The following is an 18,066-nucleotide window of genomic DNA, read 5'->3' as shown; positions in this document are numbered from 1 at the left end:
TGTGTGTGTGTGTGTGTGTGTGTGTGTGTGTGTGTCATCCAAAACTAAGCTGCGTTACGTCGTGCATCAAATATGTGTCAAGGTGTGTTATTTAAATGTGGAAGAAGATACCTGGTGTAGTGCTGCGCTGCAAGTGTCGAGGTTGGCTGCCTATCGCGCGAGTGGTAATGTTCTGTAGGCTGGCATTAACTCCCTGTGCTTCGGTAGTTAAGTGACGATAATTTGGTCTCATTAAGGACATTAAGGAGGAGAAGTGAAGGAGGAAGAGGAGGAGGAGGAGGAGGAGGAGGAGGAAGAGGAGGAGCATTGAATGTAATAAGCAGAGAATTAACTTTTCCTGTTCGACAAAAAAGGTAATATAGATGTGTGCGTGCGTGCGTGTGGGCGTGCGTGTGGGCGTGCGTGTTTCGTGATCCGTACACTCGTACACTAAGTAAAATTTGATGCAAAAATACCGTACATTTGTTCCCTATTTTGCGACCGTGCCTCTCTCTCTCTCCCTCTCTCTCTCTCTCTCTCTCTCTCTCTCTCTCTCTCTCTCTCTCTCTCTCTCTCTCTCTCTCTCTCTCTCTCTCTCTCTCTCTCTCTCTCTCTCTCTCTCTCTCTCTCTCTCTCTCTCTCTCTCTCTTTGCACATCTCTTTCTTTTTACTTCCATCGGTTCCCTCTTCTCATCGCATTTTCTCTTCTTACATCCCTCCTTCTCTTTCGTTTTTTCTCATCTTATCTTCCCTCCCTCTTCTCCCCTCAGATAACATTCCACCTTCTAACATTCCTCCTCCTCCTCATCTCCTTCCCTCTCCACTTTACCTTTCCTCTCTTCCTCATTTTATCACTTCCTCATGATCTTCTCTCTCCTTGCATCCTTCCTCCTCTTCCTGTTCTTTTTCGATTCCTCCTCTTCCTCTTCCTCCTTGGCTTCAAATATTGCTCTTGTCTTTGCATGCTCTAGTCTTCCTTTTCTTCTCTTAATTCTTCCTCCTCCCCTTAATTTTCCTCTCTTGATTTCTCCTCCTCTTTCTCTTCTGCCGCCTTCTGTCTCTGCTCCTCTCCTTTCTTACTGTACTTCCCTAATTCCTCCTCCATCTTCTCTCCTTTATCAGCATCTATCCTAGTCTTCCTCTTGAGTCTTTTCCTTCTTCTCTCCTGCCTCCTTCACTCTTTGCTCCTTCACGACACAGTAATTACATCATCACGTCCATCCGCCGCCGCTCCATTTGCTCGTCAGTCTTGGTCCCTCCTGCCGCCTCCGTGCCAAGCCTCACTGCATTGCCTTCCACGCCCATTACAACACTCTCTCAATCCTGCCACCTTGACATTTCTTGCTGGTCTCTGTGTGTGTGTGTGTGTGTGTGTGTGTGTGTGTGTGTGTGTGTGTGTGTGTGTGTGTGTGTGTGTGTGTGTGTGTGTGTGTGTGTGTGTGTGTGTGTGTGTGTTGCGGGGGTGGAGGGTGGAGTACGTGTGGCGGGTGGATGGAGTGTGTGTGGGGGTTGGGTGGAGGGTGTGTGGGGGAATTGGGTTGGAGACAAGATACGGTTGTTATGTTCTCTCACACTCTCACACTCACACACACACACACACACACACACACACTCATCTCACACACACACTCATCTCACTCTCTCAGGTACTAAAGTCGCAGTAGTAGAGTAGTAGAGGGAAGGGGTGGAGGGGGCGGCGCATTGTTGATAGCGTCATTATAATGGTCCGCGTGGCTTCCGTGGTGACAGGGGTGATGAAGACGAAGAGCACAGAGGCGGGGAAATAAGCCCGCTGGAAAGGTTTACGCGCCACAGCTAGCGGAATGAGAGTAAGAAGCTTCCTGCTCCCCCGCTCTGTGCAAATGTTGAGAATACGAAAAAGATATATATAAAAGCAATAAATTAATTCGCTTTTATTGCTATCGTTGTCTACGTAAATGCAAATGGATTAAGAAATTATGTGGGTTTTGCTGTTATCGTTGTCTACATAAAAGTAAATACACAAAATTAAATATTTCGCTTTTTATTGTTATTCTCTACATAACAATATATAAAAAGAAGTGATTTTACTTTTATTTGTTATCTTATATAAAAAAAGTGATTTTGCTTTTATTTGTTATCCTTATCAATATAAAAACAAATTTAATGAGTGATTTTTCGTTTATCATTATCACTGGCCAGATTTTCATTTGTAGATTACTTTAGTTAACGATAGCAGAAATAAAGTCCCAGGGAATTAATTAATTGCAATGTAATACGGACCCTTAATTGTAAAGAGAACGGATGGAAATTTTACTATTATTATTATTTCTCTTTTATTGGTATCATTTTCTACGTCATCACTTCTAGAGTACTTCAATTAATATTAATAGGAGTAGAATGTCAAGAATTAATTGTAATATGAAACAGTAATAGTAAGGAAAATGCGTGGAATTTCACTTTTATTGCCTACATTGTAAATTCTACGCTTCTTCGTATTCAGCTCCGTCAGAATGTCCCGTTTTAAAAGTAATACCTAAGAGCAGAATGTTAATAATAATGTTACGAGGGGAAGTTTCGCTTGTATATTGCTTTATCGTCATTCCTTTGTTATTAAAATTTTTACTTCACTTATTTCCTTTTACTTGAGCTGCTTTATATTTGTTTGCTCTCATTGTTATTATTATTTTAATGTGTCTGTGTCTGTTTCTTGTGTGTGTGTGTGTGTCTGTGTCTGTTTCTTGCGTGTGTGTGTGTGTCTGTGTCTGTTTCTTGTGTGTGTGTGTGTCTGTTTCTTGTGTGTGTCTGTGTGTGTGTCTGTTTCGTGTGTGTGTCTGTGTGTGTGTCTGTTTCGTGTGTGTGTCTGTGTGTGTGTCTGTTTCTTGTGTGTGTCTGTGTGTGTGTCTGTTTCGTGTGTGTGTCTGTGTCTGTTTCTTGTGTGTGTCTGTGTCTGTTTCTTGTGTGTGTCTGTGTCTGTTTCGTGTGTGTGTCTGTGTCTGTTTCGTGTGTGTGTCTGTTTCGTGTGTGTGTCTGTGTCTGTTTCGTGTCTGTGTCTGTTTCTGTGTGTGTGTCTGTGTCTGTTTCGTGTGTGTGTCTGTGTCTGTTTCTGTGTGTGTGTCTGTGTCTGTTTCTGTGTGTGTGTCTGTGTCTGTTTCTGTGTGTGTGTCTGTGTCTGTTTCTGTGTGTGTGTCTGTGTCTGTTTCTGTGTGTGTGTCTGTGTCTGTTTCTGTGTGTGTGTCTGTGTCTGTTTCTGTGTGTGTGTCTGTGTCTGTTTCTGTGTGTGTGTCTGTGTCTGTTTCTGTGTGTGTGTCTGTGTCTGTTTCTGTGTGTGTGTCTGTGTCTGTTTCTGTGTGTGTGTCTGTGTCTGTTTCTGTGTGTGTGTCTGTGTCTGTTTCGTGTCTGTGTCTGTTTCTTGTGTGTGTCTGTCTGTTTCGTGTGTGTGTCTGTGTCTGTTTCGTGTGTGTGTCTGTGTCTGTTTCGTGTCTGTGTCTGTTTCGTGTGTGTGTGTGTGTCTGTTTCTGTGTGTGTGTCTGTGTCTGTTTCTGTGTGTGTGTCTGTGTCTGTTTCTGTGTGTGTGTCTGTGTCTGTTTCTGTGTGTGTGTCTGTGTCTGTTTCTGTGTGTGTGTCTGTGTCTGTTTCTGTGTGTGTGTCTGTGCCTGTTTCTGTGTGTGTGTCTGTGTCTGTTTCTGTGTGTGTGTCTGTGTCTGTTTCTGTGTGTGTGTCTGTGTCTGTTTCTGTGTGTGTGTCTGTGTCTGTTTCGTGTGTGTGTCTGTGTCTGTTTCTGTGTGTGTGTCTGTGTCTGTTTCGTGTGTGTGTCTGTGTCTGTTTCGTGTGTGTGTCTGTGTCTGTTTCGTGTCTGTGTCTGTTTCGTGTGTGTGTCTGTGTCTGTTTCGTGTGTGTGTGTGTGTACTGCGTGCGTGGTTTCGTAAATAACGAGGTGCTGTTATTACTGTAATTGAATAGTATGGGACACTCATACACACGCACACACACACACGCACACACGGAGAGAGAGAGAGAGAGAGAGAGAGAGAGAGAGAGAGAGAGAGAGAGAGAGAGAGAGAGAGAGAGAGACAGGCACACATACATAAAGAGAGCCGGACAGAAACATTCATCAAGCACTCTTTCTGATTAATTTTTCATTCATTTTCATTATCAATTCATGAAAATTATTAGCCAATATTGAAAAATGAGGGGAACTCCATCGGAAAATGCATTATGAATTATTTTTTGTGTTATTTCCCATTCCTTTCTTTCTTCGACGAATATTCTAAATGTCGACAACAAAGAGCAATGACCTGGCAAGGCTTTTAGGGAAACGATCAAAGTTACATCGATAAAAATTTTACTATATATGTTAAGGGAGGGAAAATATTCTCTCTCTCTCTCTCTGTCTCTGTCTCTCTCTCTCTCTCTCTCTCTCTCTCTCTCTCTCTCTCTCTCTAACATCAAGGGCGCACGTAAAGGGTTACACATTTTTGGCATAATGATAGAGGAACATCGTGACTTCCTCGTTTTGAGTGGGTATGCAAATTAAGCTCTCTCTCTCTCTCTCTCTCTCTCTCTCTCTCTCTCTCTCTCTCTCTCTCTCTCTCTCTCTCTCTCTCTCTCTCTCTCTCTCTCTCTCTCTATTCGGGAAGCGAAAGACGACAGAGCAATGCATACTAAAGACAGACAAGAAGAAAAGCACATATTTACATTCTCAGCCTTCTCTTCTTCTTTCTCCTCCTTCAACTACTCCTCCTCGTCCTCCTTCTCTCCCTAGCAACGGCGGTGGTGGTGATGGTAGTGGTAGTGGTAATAGTAGTAGTAGTATGTACCATTTCCATACCTCCTTTCCCCCGTCCCCTCCATCCCCTAAATCAACTCTCAACCTTACAACTCTCCCTCCTCCCTTCCCGACATCTCCCTTTCTTCCCTCTATCAATACCAACATTTGTGAGCCTCTTTCCCTCCTTTCATCTTTTCCTCTTCCTGTTCCTTTCCCTCCGCTGTCAACATCGCTAAGCCTTCCTCGTCCCTCCATCGTCCCTTCCTCGTTCCTTTCTCTTCCTGCTTCAGCGGCAACGTGCACTCTGAGACCCGGAGAGGATATACATACATACATATTCTTACATACACAAATATACACATATACATAAAGGCAGACATGGACAGACATATAGACAAAGACAGAGAGAGAGAGAGAGAGAGATAAGAGTGTTAGATAGACATATATAGGCAGATAGACAAACAGACAAACAGACACATAGATAGATTGACAAAGATTGATAAACAGACATAGAGACAGGCAAGTAGATAGATGAAAAGATAGATGGATAGATAGATGGATAGACAGATAGATAGTGACAAACTGACAGACAACCAGACAAACATATATAGATAAAAATAGATAGATAGAGATAGATACAGATAGATATACAGAATGTTAAAAATAGATAATTTATTAACGGCAATACACACAAACTTAATCCGACATTATTAATTTTAATAAGAGCTTAATTAATCACAATAATGCTTAGTATGAAAAAAAAAATTCGACAAGTAGAGGAAAGAGAGAGAAGCTTTAGCGTGCTGCCCTCTCCTCTCACACTTCACCCACAAATACCTTCCTATCTAAGCCTACAAACTCCTACCCTCCTTCCTTAATACCTTCACAACTATTCCACCTTCCTCTACTACCTTCACACTACAGTCATCACCCTCCTCACTCTCCCATCTTATCCTTCATCCATTCCCTCCTGACTTCATCCTTAGACTCACCATCCTATGCTGTTCATCTGGTCTCCTACGTCAGCCTCTATCATTCTATCTCACTTTAGTCTCCCGTACTCCCGATGATCTTTATCTTGTCATCTACCCTTTTTATTTCAGGTTAGTCTCCTTAACTCTTTTTTTATGTAAGAGGGGCACCGGCCAAGGGCAACAAAAAATTCGCACCGAGGTGCCATTACCCAGTCAGAAACGATCGTCAAAAATTAGAGGATAAGTGTCTTGAAACCTCCTTAAAAGTTCAAGTCATAGGAAGAAGGAAATACAGAAGGAGGTAGCGAGTTCCAGAGTTTCATCTCATTTTTTCTAAGTCTCCTACCTTAGCCAATATCATCCTATCCTTATATTTCACCTTACAGTTTTGTACACTCCTAGATCTGTATTCAGAAACCCTCTACTCTTTCAACCTCCAGTATTTTCTAAGGTCACAGAGATAACTAGCTCGGTTCTCGCGTATTTTCCCTGTTAATAATGTAAAAATTTTGTTACTCTGTCATTACAACCATAAAACACCCTTAAAAACCTGTATAGTCTCATCTTGAGCTTTTCAAAAGAAGTGGAGGTGCGGCGCAGAAGTGTTTCAGAATACGGCCCTTGGTCTCCCTCAGCCTCCCTTTCCTAGACCAGAATGTATGTACGCCATCACCCCGCTGACTTAACACACTTAACCAACTTTGGAGAACTTCCCCACCTGCATTCCAGCAATTACTCACTCATTTTTCCCTCAAGTGCGCCTTAGCTGAGTTTTCATTTAAGAGTTTCTGGTGTTCCGGGCCCGAAGTATCGTATTGCGCTCTCTCGTCACTCACTCTGTTGTTATTGGTGGTGTTAGTAGTGGTGGTGGTGTTAGTGCTTCTTCTTGTTCTTGTTCTTCTTGTTCTTGTTGTCGTTCTTCTTCTTGTAGATATCATTAACAATGTAACCTCCGCTTTAACTCTTTAGAATTATCACAAAATGCAAAAGCTACTCTCTCTCTCTCTCTCTCTCTCTCTCTCTCTCTCTCTCTCTCTCTCTCTCTCTCTCTCTCTCTCTCTCTCTCTCTCTCTCTCTCTCTCTCTCTCTCTCTCTCTCTCTCCCAAAATAAATCTCTCTCTCTCTCTTTCCCAGAATAAATAGTAAATAATATATGATGAATGTATATGACGAGTGATGTGCATTAGGAGATGAGCATTGGGGCGTTTTTTGAGTGGGAGTGGCTGGAGGAGGAGAAGGAGGAGGAGGTAAAGAACATGCAAAAGCTTGGTGTGTGTGTGTGTGTGTGTGTGTGTGTGTGTGTGTGTGTGTGTGTGTGTGTGTGTGTGTGTGTGTGTGTGTATATATATATACACACACACACACACACACACACACACACACACACACCTTTTGCATGTTCTTTACTATTTCCTCCTCCTCCTCCTCCTCCTCCTCCTCCTCCTCCAACCACTACCACTCAAAAAACGCCACTCAAAAAACGCCCCAATGCTTAACTCCTAATGCACATCACTCATATACATTCATCATTATTATATTATTTGCTATTTATTCTAGAGAGAGAGAGAGAGAGAGAGAGAGAGAGAGAGAGAGAGAGAGAGAGAGAGAGAGAGAGAGAGAGAGAGAGAGAGAGAGAGAGAGAGAGAGAGAGAGAGAGAGAGAGAGAGAGAGAGAGAGAGAGAGAGAGAGAGAATATGCGTACAAAGAAACTCCCAAGAAAATAACTGAAAGCAAACACAACACTGCAAATACGAACCAGGAAGAAAAACATTAATAAAAAAACAGCAAGGAAAGACAAATAGTTGGTTAAGAAAAAGAAATCCATAGGAAATAAAAAGGACATCAAATACAAAGAGGAAAATAGAAAAATGAAAAAAATAAATGCTGGAAAAGAAAAATGAAAGAAAAAACAGGAAATTAAAGAAATTAGAGAATAAATGAAAGCAACGAAATGAAAGAAGACGGAAGAAAAATATAGAAGAGATACAAAACATGGATAAAAAAAGAAAGGAGGGAGAGAAAAGCACAACCAAATAAGAACGAATGATGGAGGAATTTACAGAAGGATAAAATGAAAGAGGGGAGGGAGGAAAGAGGAAGAGAGGAAACATGGAGAGAAAGACAAAATGAGAAAGCAAGAATCCATTAGACAAACGTGAACATATTGCACGCCAGGCGGAGCTCCCCTGATTGGAGAGAGAGAGAGAGAGAGAGAGAGAGAGAGAGAGAGAGAGAGAGAGTCAGTCTAGAATGCAAATGAAGTAAATAAGAATGTTGAAAAAATATCCTTTCAGCGTGAGACCAAACACACACACACACACACACACACACAAGCACTGTACACGAGGAAAATTCTCTCTCTCTCTCTCTCTCTCTCTCTCTCTCTCTCTCTCTCTCTCTCTCTCTCTCTCTCTCTCTCTCTCTCTCTCTCTCTCTCTCTGCATTTCATTTACATTTTCATTCACTTATTGCTGTTGCTAACTCTGCTTCTGCCTTTTCCTCTTGCTTTTCTTTCTCCCTCATCTCCTCTTCTATTATCCTTTTCCTCTTTTCCTCTTCGTTGTCTATCCTCACACTTGTTTCCTTCTTTTCTTTAGATTCTTTGTATATCTGTATTTTACTTCCCGTTCTTTTTTTTTTGCCTTTCTTCTCTTCTTCATTTCCTCTGATGGATTTTTTTTTATTTTTTTCCTCTTCTTCACAATGCTTTTTTCCGTTTGCTCTCCTGTTCATTCTCTCCTTTATCTTCCCCTCTTATTGTCCTCTTCTCTCTCCACTTTGTTGTCTTTGTCTCTCCTCGCCCTCGTCTTTACTTCCCACTTCCTTACTCTGCCCTTCATTATGATTTCCACTACATCCTTTTGTTATTTCACTTTCCTTCACTTCCTCTTCCTGTTTCCTCTTCCTTCCTCTCCTTTTTTTCCCTTCCCACATTCCAGCCTTCGATTATTGTTACGCATTTTGTTCTTATTCCTCTTCTTCTCCCCCTCTTCTTCCTCCTCCTCCTCCTCCTCTTCATATTCTCTTGCTCTTCTTCTTCTTCTTCTTCTTCTTCTACTTTTTCGTCCTCCTCCTGCTTTTTCTTCTCCTCTTCCTCCTCTTGATATCCTCTAGCTCTTCATCTTCATCCTCCTCTTCCTCCTCATCCTCCTCCTCCTCCTCCTCCTCCTTCTCCTCCTCCTCCTCGTCTCTTCTTGCCCCTTCGCCCATCACGACCTCCATGTCTGCCTCTTTCAGCTAACGAGGAGAAATGCACAGCGGCCAGGTGCACGAGAGAGAGAGAGAGAGAGAGAGAGAGAGAGAGAGAGAGAGAGAGAGAGAGAGAGAGAGAGAGAGAGAGAGAGAGAGAGAGAGAGAGAGATATTTGTCCCAGGAGTAGAAGGTGGAATAGGAGGAGGAGGAGAAGGAGGAGGAAAAAAGAAAAAACAACAGGAACAACAAGAAAGTATAAACATGAAAATAGGGAGAGAAGGACCAAACACACAAAAAAAAGCAAAAAAAAACATGAGGAAGAAGACTCAACTAAAAATGGAAGAAAAGGAGAGAGAAAAAAAAAAAGAGGGAGAAAACGGAGATGAATTGGACAACACAACACACACAACACGCACACCCACCACAAAAAAAAACAAAAAAACACACAAATAAGAATAGAAACAAAAAAGTAAATCCCTGAAGATACGAACTAGGGCAAGGGCGGTCATCAGATTCTTTCCAAGGGGCGGAGCAATATCATTTATTTCTGGTAGCGAATGAGGCCAAACACTGGTCCTTATATATCCCAGTGGGGGTGACCAGGGCGGGGCACGACGAGACGGGAGGTGCGGTGGGTAAGGAAGGAGGCATGGGGAGGGAAACGAGGACATGGACAGAAACGGGAAGAGACGAGAAGGGGAGGCATGGGACTAGAGGGGAAGAGAAGGGAAGGGAGGGAAAGGCATAGAATAAGAAGCGAAGGGAGGAGAAAGGAAAAAAGAAAGGAAAGGAAATGAAATGGGAAAGGAAAGGAAATAGGAAAAAGGAAATGGGAAAGGGAAGGGAAGGGAAAGGAAAGGAAACGTCTCCCCTCCTCCACCCCCACCCTCCCAGTCCTCTCTCTCTCTCTCTCTCTCTCTCTCTCTCTCTCTCTCTCTCTCTCTCTCTCTCTCTCTCTCTCTCTCTCTCTCTCTCTCTCTCTCTCTCTCTCTCTCTCTCTCTCCTACAGGAAATGGGAAGGAGAAAGGAAAGAGGGAATACCTAACACATAACACACTGATCTGCACAACACGGTGGAGGAAGACAAAAGGGCGTTACTTGATCGACAAAAGAGCGTTACTTGATTGAGAAAAGCCAAAAGCCTCCCCATTTTCATTCCTTTACATAATTTTGACAAAAAAAAAAAATACAACAGTAATTACTAAACAAGATTATACAAACATCAGTAATATTCACAGTAGAAAAATAAACAAAACAAAAAAAAAATACTAATTCTGCTACTGTATTACAAAGCGTAGTGTATAATTGAATTCCACCATGCATGACAGCTACCTGGAATCGTGCTATTGATATCCGTGGTGTCGCTTGTGGTAGACTATGCATACTAATAAGAAAAAAGTCAGTAGAAAAAAAACTATGCATACTAATAAGAAAAAAAGTCAATAGAAAAAAAGACATGAAACTAATTGTAAAAGTATTATATAAAAAAAAAATTACATCGCTTATATGACAAAACATTTACCGAGAGAGAGAGAGAGAGAGAGAGAGAGAGAGAGAGAGAGAGAGAGAGAGAGAGAGAGAGAGAGAGAGAGAGAGAGAGAGAGAGAGAGAGAGAGTAATAAATATTGATAAAACAAAGACACAGCGGCGGAAGAAAGAGAGAGAGAGAAGGAGGAAGACACAACTGGCAACTCTTTCAATCAATCCACAACTTGAGAAACCCACTAATTCTGAGTAATGGAAAGTTGATGTCAAGGTGAATAAAGTGCGACGCTGCGAGGGAGAGGGAGAAGGAGGGAGAGGGAGGCAGAGGGAGAGGGAGAGAGGGAGAGGGAGAGAGGGAGAGAGGGAATGGGAGAGGGAAATTATAGATATGGCATTTCAAGAAGGGGGGAAGAGGACAAGGAGGACTAAACAGATAAAAGAGAAGAAAAGGAAGTAGATAGAGAAGAAAAGAGAGATAGACACGGAAATGGACAAGGAGGAGGAAGAGGAGATAAGAAACACACATGAAGGAATAAAGATGCAAGGGATAAGAAGAAGAGGAGACAGACGGAAATGGAGAAAAACCAGAAAGAAATGAAAACGGAGAGAGAGAGAGAGAGAGAGAGAGAGAGAGAGAGAGAGAGAGAGAGAGAGAGAGAGAGAGAGAGAGAGAGAGAGAGAGAGAGAGAGAGAGAGGAACCGGGAAGTCTGGGAATGAGATAGATGGATAAAGAGAAGAATGGATGGATGGAAGGAGGCTATGCAGTACCTTCATAATAAAATAGAAAAAGTTAAAATACTCGTGACTCGTAACTCTCCTCGCTCACACTAACTCTTCCGCGGGAATAGTCGGGTAAAAGACCTCATTGGTAGTCCCGCTGTTCGCCCAAACCTCATTCTTCTTGGGCGATTTATTTGCCAGCGCCACTCACTTTACCAGAGAGAGAGAGAGAGAGAGAGAGAAAATATATTCAGTTATTTGATAATATATTTATCTATTGCAGCTTCTAGTGCTTTAATTACTATGGTGGGCATTTAGAAGGTTTCGAAGACGACAGTGACACCAGGAAGAGAGATCGGATAGTTTACATGTACGGATAGTTTACATGTACCTCTAAGTGAATACTGTTATTAATCTTGGATTTTTAAAGACACCTATGAAACCGGAAGGAATAATACAGTAGTTTATACCTTCAAATGATTATGGTTTTAATTTTGCTCAGTTAAATCCCGAAAATGACTGGAATTGCTAATATAATACAAGTGACATTGCTGAGCTGTTTTCGTGGTGGTGGTGGTGGTGGTGGTGGTGGTAACGGTGGCGGCGGCGTCGCGTCTAGCCTGCCAGTATGTTGCAGCCACGACGCGACACGAGATTCTTGTTTTTGACTTACAAGGAGGCTCACGACGGAGTTTTTTCCTTTTTCTTTTTTTTTTCCTGACGAGCCCAAAACACTACAGTTACAATGCTGGACTGTGGTGCTTGGGGGGGAGGAAGAGAAAGAGGGGGAGGAGGAGGAGGAGGAATCATTAAGGAGGTTGTTGGAACAGGCATACAGTAATAGTAGTGCTGACAACGGGCAACACACACACACACACACACACACACACACACACCAGGATGCATCAAAGTGTCTTCCTGAAAGCAGAAGAGGTGAAGGAGACCAAGTCCACTCATAACAAAAGCTCGAGACAAGTTGTGCTTGTGGCAATCCTCCTTCTCCTTAATCCTCCTCCTACTCCTCCTCCTCCTCCTCCTCCTCCTCCTCCTCCTCCTCCTCCTCCTCCTCCTCCTCCTGAACCTCTTTGGGGGGAGGAAGAGAAAGAGGGGGAGGAGGAGGAGGAGGAATCATTAAGGAGGTTGTTGGAACAGGCATACAGTAATAGTAGTGCTGACAACGGGCAACACACACACACACACACACACACACACACACCAGGATGCATCAAAGTGTCTTCCTGAAAGCAGAAGAGGTGAAGGAGACCAAGTCCACTCATAACAAAAGCTCGAGACAAGTTGTGCTTGTGGCAATCCTCCTTCTCCTTAATCCTCCTCCTACTCCTCCTCCTCCTCCTCCTCCTCCTCCTCCTCCTCCTCCTCCTCCTGAACCTCTTTCACTTCCTCCTTCAGTATGGAAGTTGGTATACATCTCTCTCTCTCTCTCTCTCTCTCTCTCTCTCTCTCTCTCTCTCTCTCTCTCTCTCTCTCTCTCTCTCTCTCTCTCTCTCTCTCTCTCTCTCTCTCTCTCTCTCTCTCTCTCTCTCTCTCTCTCTCTCTCTCTCTCTCTCTCTCTCTCTCTCTCTCTCTCTCTCTCTCTCTCTCTCTCTCTCTCTCTCTCTCTCTCTCTCTCTCTCTCTCTCTCTCTCTCTCTCTCTCTCTCTCTCTCTCTCTCTCTCTCTCTCTCTCTCTCTCTCCCCCCATCCCCTACCAGCGCACTCTCCCCTGCGTCCTGCATTTCAAGAACCTCCTGAGGGTGAGCAAAGACTGCACCCTGGTAAATTACGTGCCACATTCCTCAGTGTTCGCTACAAGTGACTCTTATCTCCAGCATTGCGAGAGATAAGGGACAGACATGCGTACGCCTTCTGGCAACGTGCAGCTTAGCATACACAGTGAAATTTATCGTCCCTTCCTCCTCTTCTCTTTGGTCTTGCCTTCCTTATCCTCCTCTTCCTCCTCCTTCGTGTGTCTGTCTATATCCAACAGCTAAATCTTCCTTCATCTCCTTTTCCATTTCCTCCTTTATTTTCTCTTTCCCTCTTGCAGTTTATATTCCTCCTCTTCCTCCTCCTCCTCCTCCTCCTCCTCCTCCTCTTGCTCCACTGCCACTCTTCTTTGGGAGCTAAAAGAGCAAACACGATAGTCAAGTCGAGACAACAAATGTGGTCAAAAGCAGTCATGCTTCCACCCAATCTCTCTCTCTCTCTCTCTCTCTCTCTCTCTCTCTCTCTCTCTCTCTCTCTCTCTCTCTCTCTCTCTCTCTCTCTCTCTCTCTCTCTCTCTCTTTCACATTCACTCGCTAGTTCTCTCTCTCTCACATTCACTCGCTAGTTCTCTCTCTCTCTCTCTCTCTCTCTCTCTCTCTCTCTCTTTCACATTCACTCGCTAGTTCTCTCTCTCTCACATTCACTCGCTAGTTCTCTCTCTCTCTCTCTCTCTCTCTCTCTCTCTCTCTCTCTCTCTCTCTCTCTCTCTCTCTCTCTCTCTCTCTACTCGTCAAGTGTGGGCGTGTTTTCTCGGCGCGTCCATTATGTTGTCTAATCAAGTTTTGGCGTTTTCATATAGTAGTAGTGGTGGTGGTGGTGGTGGCGGTGGTGGTGGTGGTGGCGATGGTGGTGGTGGTGATGGTAGTAGTGGTGGTGGTGATGGTGGTGGTGGTGGTGGTGGTGATGGTGACTTTGTTTACATTATTGTTATACATTTTTTAGAGAGGAAGAGGGGATGGAAATGTGAAGTTTTACGGCTTAGTTCTTTTGTTGTTGTTGTTGTTGTTGTTGTTGTTGTTGTCCTTCCTCTCCCTCCTCCTCCTCTTCTTCATAATCCTATTACTTACAAGCTATTTCTACATTTCATCCCTTTTCGTTCACTTCCTTCCCACCACCACCACTGCCAGCGCTACTTTGCCTACCACCTATTCCTAACAATTGCAACACAAGACTCGTTTGCCGCAATGCTGCTTAAAGGACCTCGATGGAGAATAACAGTCTGCGCAATATAGTGGCCAGTGATGACGAAGAACGCGTGATCGTCTAAGGGAAGACGACACACCCTTCCAACCACCCATCCAGTCTTGATGGAAAGAAACCAATCCACTCACCCACAGAGAAAAAATATCTAACTTAACCTAACCCACTCAAACACAGAGGAAAAAAAGCCTAACCTAACGTAACCTAACCTAATGTAACCTAACCTAACGTAACCTAACCTAATGTAACCTAACCTAACGTAACCTAACCTAATGTAACCTAACCTAACGTAACCTAACTTAAACTAACTCATCCACACACCCTGTCTAGCAGGAAGAAAAAAGAAAACTCAGCCACCCATCTACCAACCCACAGACTGAGAGAGGGAAAAAAATTAGTCTCCCCCTAAAAGAAAAATGTTAAGAAAAAATGGTAAAAAAATACTTCTAGAATTGGTTTCACAACTTCTGGAAGCGAGCTGAGCGTCCCTCTGGAAGACCTGAAGGAGGCGCAAGAAAGTAAAAATAAAGAATCAGGGAGCGAGTTCCAAAGTTATTCGCCGAAGTGAGAGAAAATACTTAAATAATAATGGCGGTGGTGGAGGAGGATGAGGAGGAGAAAGAGGAGGTGGTAAAGTAAGATATTCTCCTTGTTCTCTTGTCCCTCTTTCTTCCCACCCAAACATTATCTTCGTGAGAGCTTGGTCTCTCTCTCTCTCTCTCTCTCTCTCTCTCTCTCTCTCTCTCTCTCTCTCTCTCTCTCTCTCTCTCTCTCTCTCTCTCCCAGCTAACCTGTCCCAGTCTTACTTTCCCGTATTCTTGGTACATTCTCTCCCTCGCCACAACTCCAGTTCCTCACCCTTGCGAAATTCAGACAACGATGAGAGGAAAACCCTCATGATTAAGTTCCCCTCATAACGCCCGGATTGCCTCTGAGGGTACGGCGGGAAACCTGTCCTGTCCTGGTTTCTGTTACTGGTGCTGGTCCTGCTCGCCTCTGTCTTGTAAGGATTATTCAAGTCAATCTCTTCCCTTCCACACACGAGTTATAATTAAGTAGTAGTTATGAGGATGGGATTAAGTGGTGTGATTTTCTCCATAAGTTTGTTCAGTGATAAGGTTTTTTGTTTTGTTTTGTGGGTATTTCGGTTGAGGTTGTTTGAGTATATTCTCGTCCTCTCCTCCACTCACGAGTCATGATTAGGTGGCCGTTACGAAGCTGGAAGGAAGTGGTATGGTTTTCTGCACGAGTTTGTTCAGGGAAAGGCTGGTTTGGTTTAGCTATGTAGGGCTTCTGGTTTGGGTTGTTTAGATATCAGTTCCGTGAAAGAAAGACAAGATGATAAATTACTGGATACATTTTGTAACAGGTAATATATTTTTGTACCATCTTATATCACTCAATTTTGTACTGTTTAATGCCGTTACTTAATATATTCGCGCCACTTTATACCGCTTAATTGCACCATTAAATTTATCTGTACCATTTAATACCATTTCAATCTGTGCTACTGAACACCACTCTTAATACCTCTGTTTAATCCATATGTACTAATGTATACCACATCATACCACTTAATACACTGGCACCACTTAATACAACAGCACCACTTAAACCACTTAATACTCACCACTTAAACCCCTTAATACTCTTTTAAAAACCTTCGTATCTCTTAAATTTCTCGCAGGACAGACTCTCTCTTATGGGATCGTTGTGTAGGAGGAACAAGTTTGTTTCATAATATCACCTCATCGTCCTGTCCTGCCTCGCCATGTCAAATAAAACCCGTTCACTACAGCAGCTCTATTCGTCGCAGAGTTTTGTTCAGTGTCATCCGCGATTTTTAAAAGTCTTGAGGTGGATTCTTCCCTTCGAGTCTGCCCCCCTCCCCCTCCCCCTTCCCCCCTTCCCCCCACCACTTCCTCGCTTTGATCTCTTGCTTCGTTCATGTCAATTTATTTCTCGCTGCGACGCATATTTTCTTTCCTCGGTTTGTTTTTGTAAAGGCGATGCAAGAAATCATGTTTTATTTCTATTTATTCATTTTTTTTTTCTTCACAGTGTTTTTCCACCAGTTTTCTTCCGTTTTCTTTTATGTTAAGATGCAACACCTAAGTCGGAAGGAGATTGTGAAGAGGGAAGATTTTGTGAAGATGCTACGGGGAAGATAAAAGAAATAGAAAAAAAATAACCGCTCTTCTCTTCTCCACTTCCTCTCGTTCGTAATCATCATCTCTTATCTCCTCTTTATCCTCCATCTAGGATTTTCGCTTTTATCTTACAATCTCTCTCTCTCTCTCTCTCTCTCTCTCTCTCTCTCTCTCTCTCTCTCTCTCTCTCTCTCTCTCTCTCTCTCTCTCTCTCATTCAAGAATACCACACAGCTAAATTCCTTTCTCTTTTTTGGATTCCTACTCCGATCATTTCACTTTTCTCCCTTTCCATTTCTCTCCGTCCCCTAGACACAAGAGAAACAGACCAACAACAACCAACAGGGAGTCATAAAAAAAAAAAAAAAAAAAAAAGGAAAATAAGAACAAAAAAAACTTTCACGCAGGGCCGCACGCCACCAGCCTTCTGACCACTGCCTTCCTAAGATATGAATGGGACACGGTGGAGCACTCTTGTAGCGTGGACAGACTTCCTCCAAAGGGTCACTTCTTTAGACAACAGACACAACTTCCCACAACAACAAAAAGAAAAGTTCACTGACACACACACGCACACACACACACACACACACACACACACACACACACACACACATTAAAGGAAAGAGAGAAAAACTACAGGAAAGTACGTTCTAAATAACGAAATGAACGGAGAGAGAGAGAGAGAGAGAGAGAGAGAGAGAGAGAGAGAGAGAGAGAGAGAGAGAGAGAGAGAGAGAGAGAGAGAGAGAGAGAGAGAGAAAAGTAACTTCCAAACAAGACCACGTACTCGAGTGTGACTTAATTTCCTTAAAGTTAGGCGGTCCAAACAGCCTTGAGCGAATGGTGTCTTTTACCGCTGAGTCTGGCTGAAGCTTGTTATTACTGAGTGTTTCTGTGCTGATAACAGTTACCTGAGCTGGAAAAATACTGTTCTCTTTCTCGTAAAATCCAAATGTGTGCGAGGATTTTGTAGTGAAGCAATAGCAATAACTGAGGCTTAAAATATCACTTTCCATTCACATCGTATTAAATATGAAGCGCAGAAAATTGACTGCTTGTCTATATTTTTTTTTTTCTTTTCGGTCATACGCTATGTAAAAAACAATGAAAACAATGAAAATTTTCTGTACAATAACACAATGTCTCTTTTTCGCATAGGGGCTAACAAGAATACGTGAAAAATATGTTTTTGTCTCTTTTTGTATACATAGCAGCAGCAATATTAAATAGATACAAACGTGACTGATACTGGTTACATGCCTTACATGGTCAATAAATCTGGTATAACGAGAAATCACATTTTTCATCAAAGTAGGTCACCTTAAATGATTAAGTTTTTCTAACCACCAACCTCTTGATATCGGCACTCTCCATCAGGACACGAATGCACGAAAACATCAATACATCAATGAAAATACACTAAAAAGAAGAAAAGTATTATACTCACTCCCTAACAGCTGATGTGCGGCCCATGGGAGGAGTGGAAGGCAGGCGTGAGGTGAGTGACCTTGCGAGAGAGAGAGAGAGAGAGAGAGAGAGAGAGAGAGAGAGAGAGGAGGTCGTCAGGATCTTGAATGGCTGGGGGTTAAAATTGTGATGGTGCAAGTAGAGGACAACCACACCAGCCACTTTCCTACTTACTACCAGCAAAAAAGTACGTAACTAAAAACGTCAGCACTTGTTACGACACTGCACTGGTCACACAGAAACACGGAAGAGATGCCAGACACTGCAACAACCATACCGAGAAAACGAAGAAGACATAACAACACCAACACATTACCATCTAAAAACTGAAAAAAAAAAATTAACAAGAATAAGGACAATAAAACAAATGTAGATAAATG

General features: G+C 42.9%; 1 protein-coding gene and 1 long non-coding RNA gene across 2 annotated transcripts in view; one reads left to right on the top strand and one right to left on the bottom strand.

Annotated features, from left to right (window-relative positions):
- Positions 1-18,066, top strand: part of LOC135101977 (G-protein coupled receptor dmsr-1-like) — a 93,568-nt gene that overhangs the window by 12,779 nt on the left and 62,723 nt on the right. The gene's annotated exons all lie outside the window — the stretch shown is intronic.
- Positions 1-18,066, bottom strand: part of LOC135101979 (uncharacterized) — a 204,613-nt gene that overhangs the window by 166,457 nt on the left and 20,090 nt on the right. Inside the window, exon 2 of the long non-coding RNA XR_010269478.1 lies at positions 17,667-17,726. This is a non-coding gene — a long non-coding RNA (uncharacterized LOC135101979). The remainder of the gene's footprint in view (positions 1-17,666; positions 17,727-18,066) is intronic.

This window comes from Scylla paramamosain, chromosome 7, assembly GCF_035594125.1.
Source record: "Scylla paramamosain isolate STU-SP2022 chromosome 7, ASM3559412v1, whole genome shotgun sequence".
Lineage (NCBI taxonomy): Eukaryota > Metazoa > Arthropoda > Malacostraca > Decapoda > Portunidae > Scylla > Scylla paramamosain.
The sequence above is the reverse complement of the archived record's forward strand: the minus strand, read 5'-3'. Positions and strand labels throughout refer to the sequence as shown.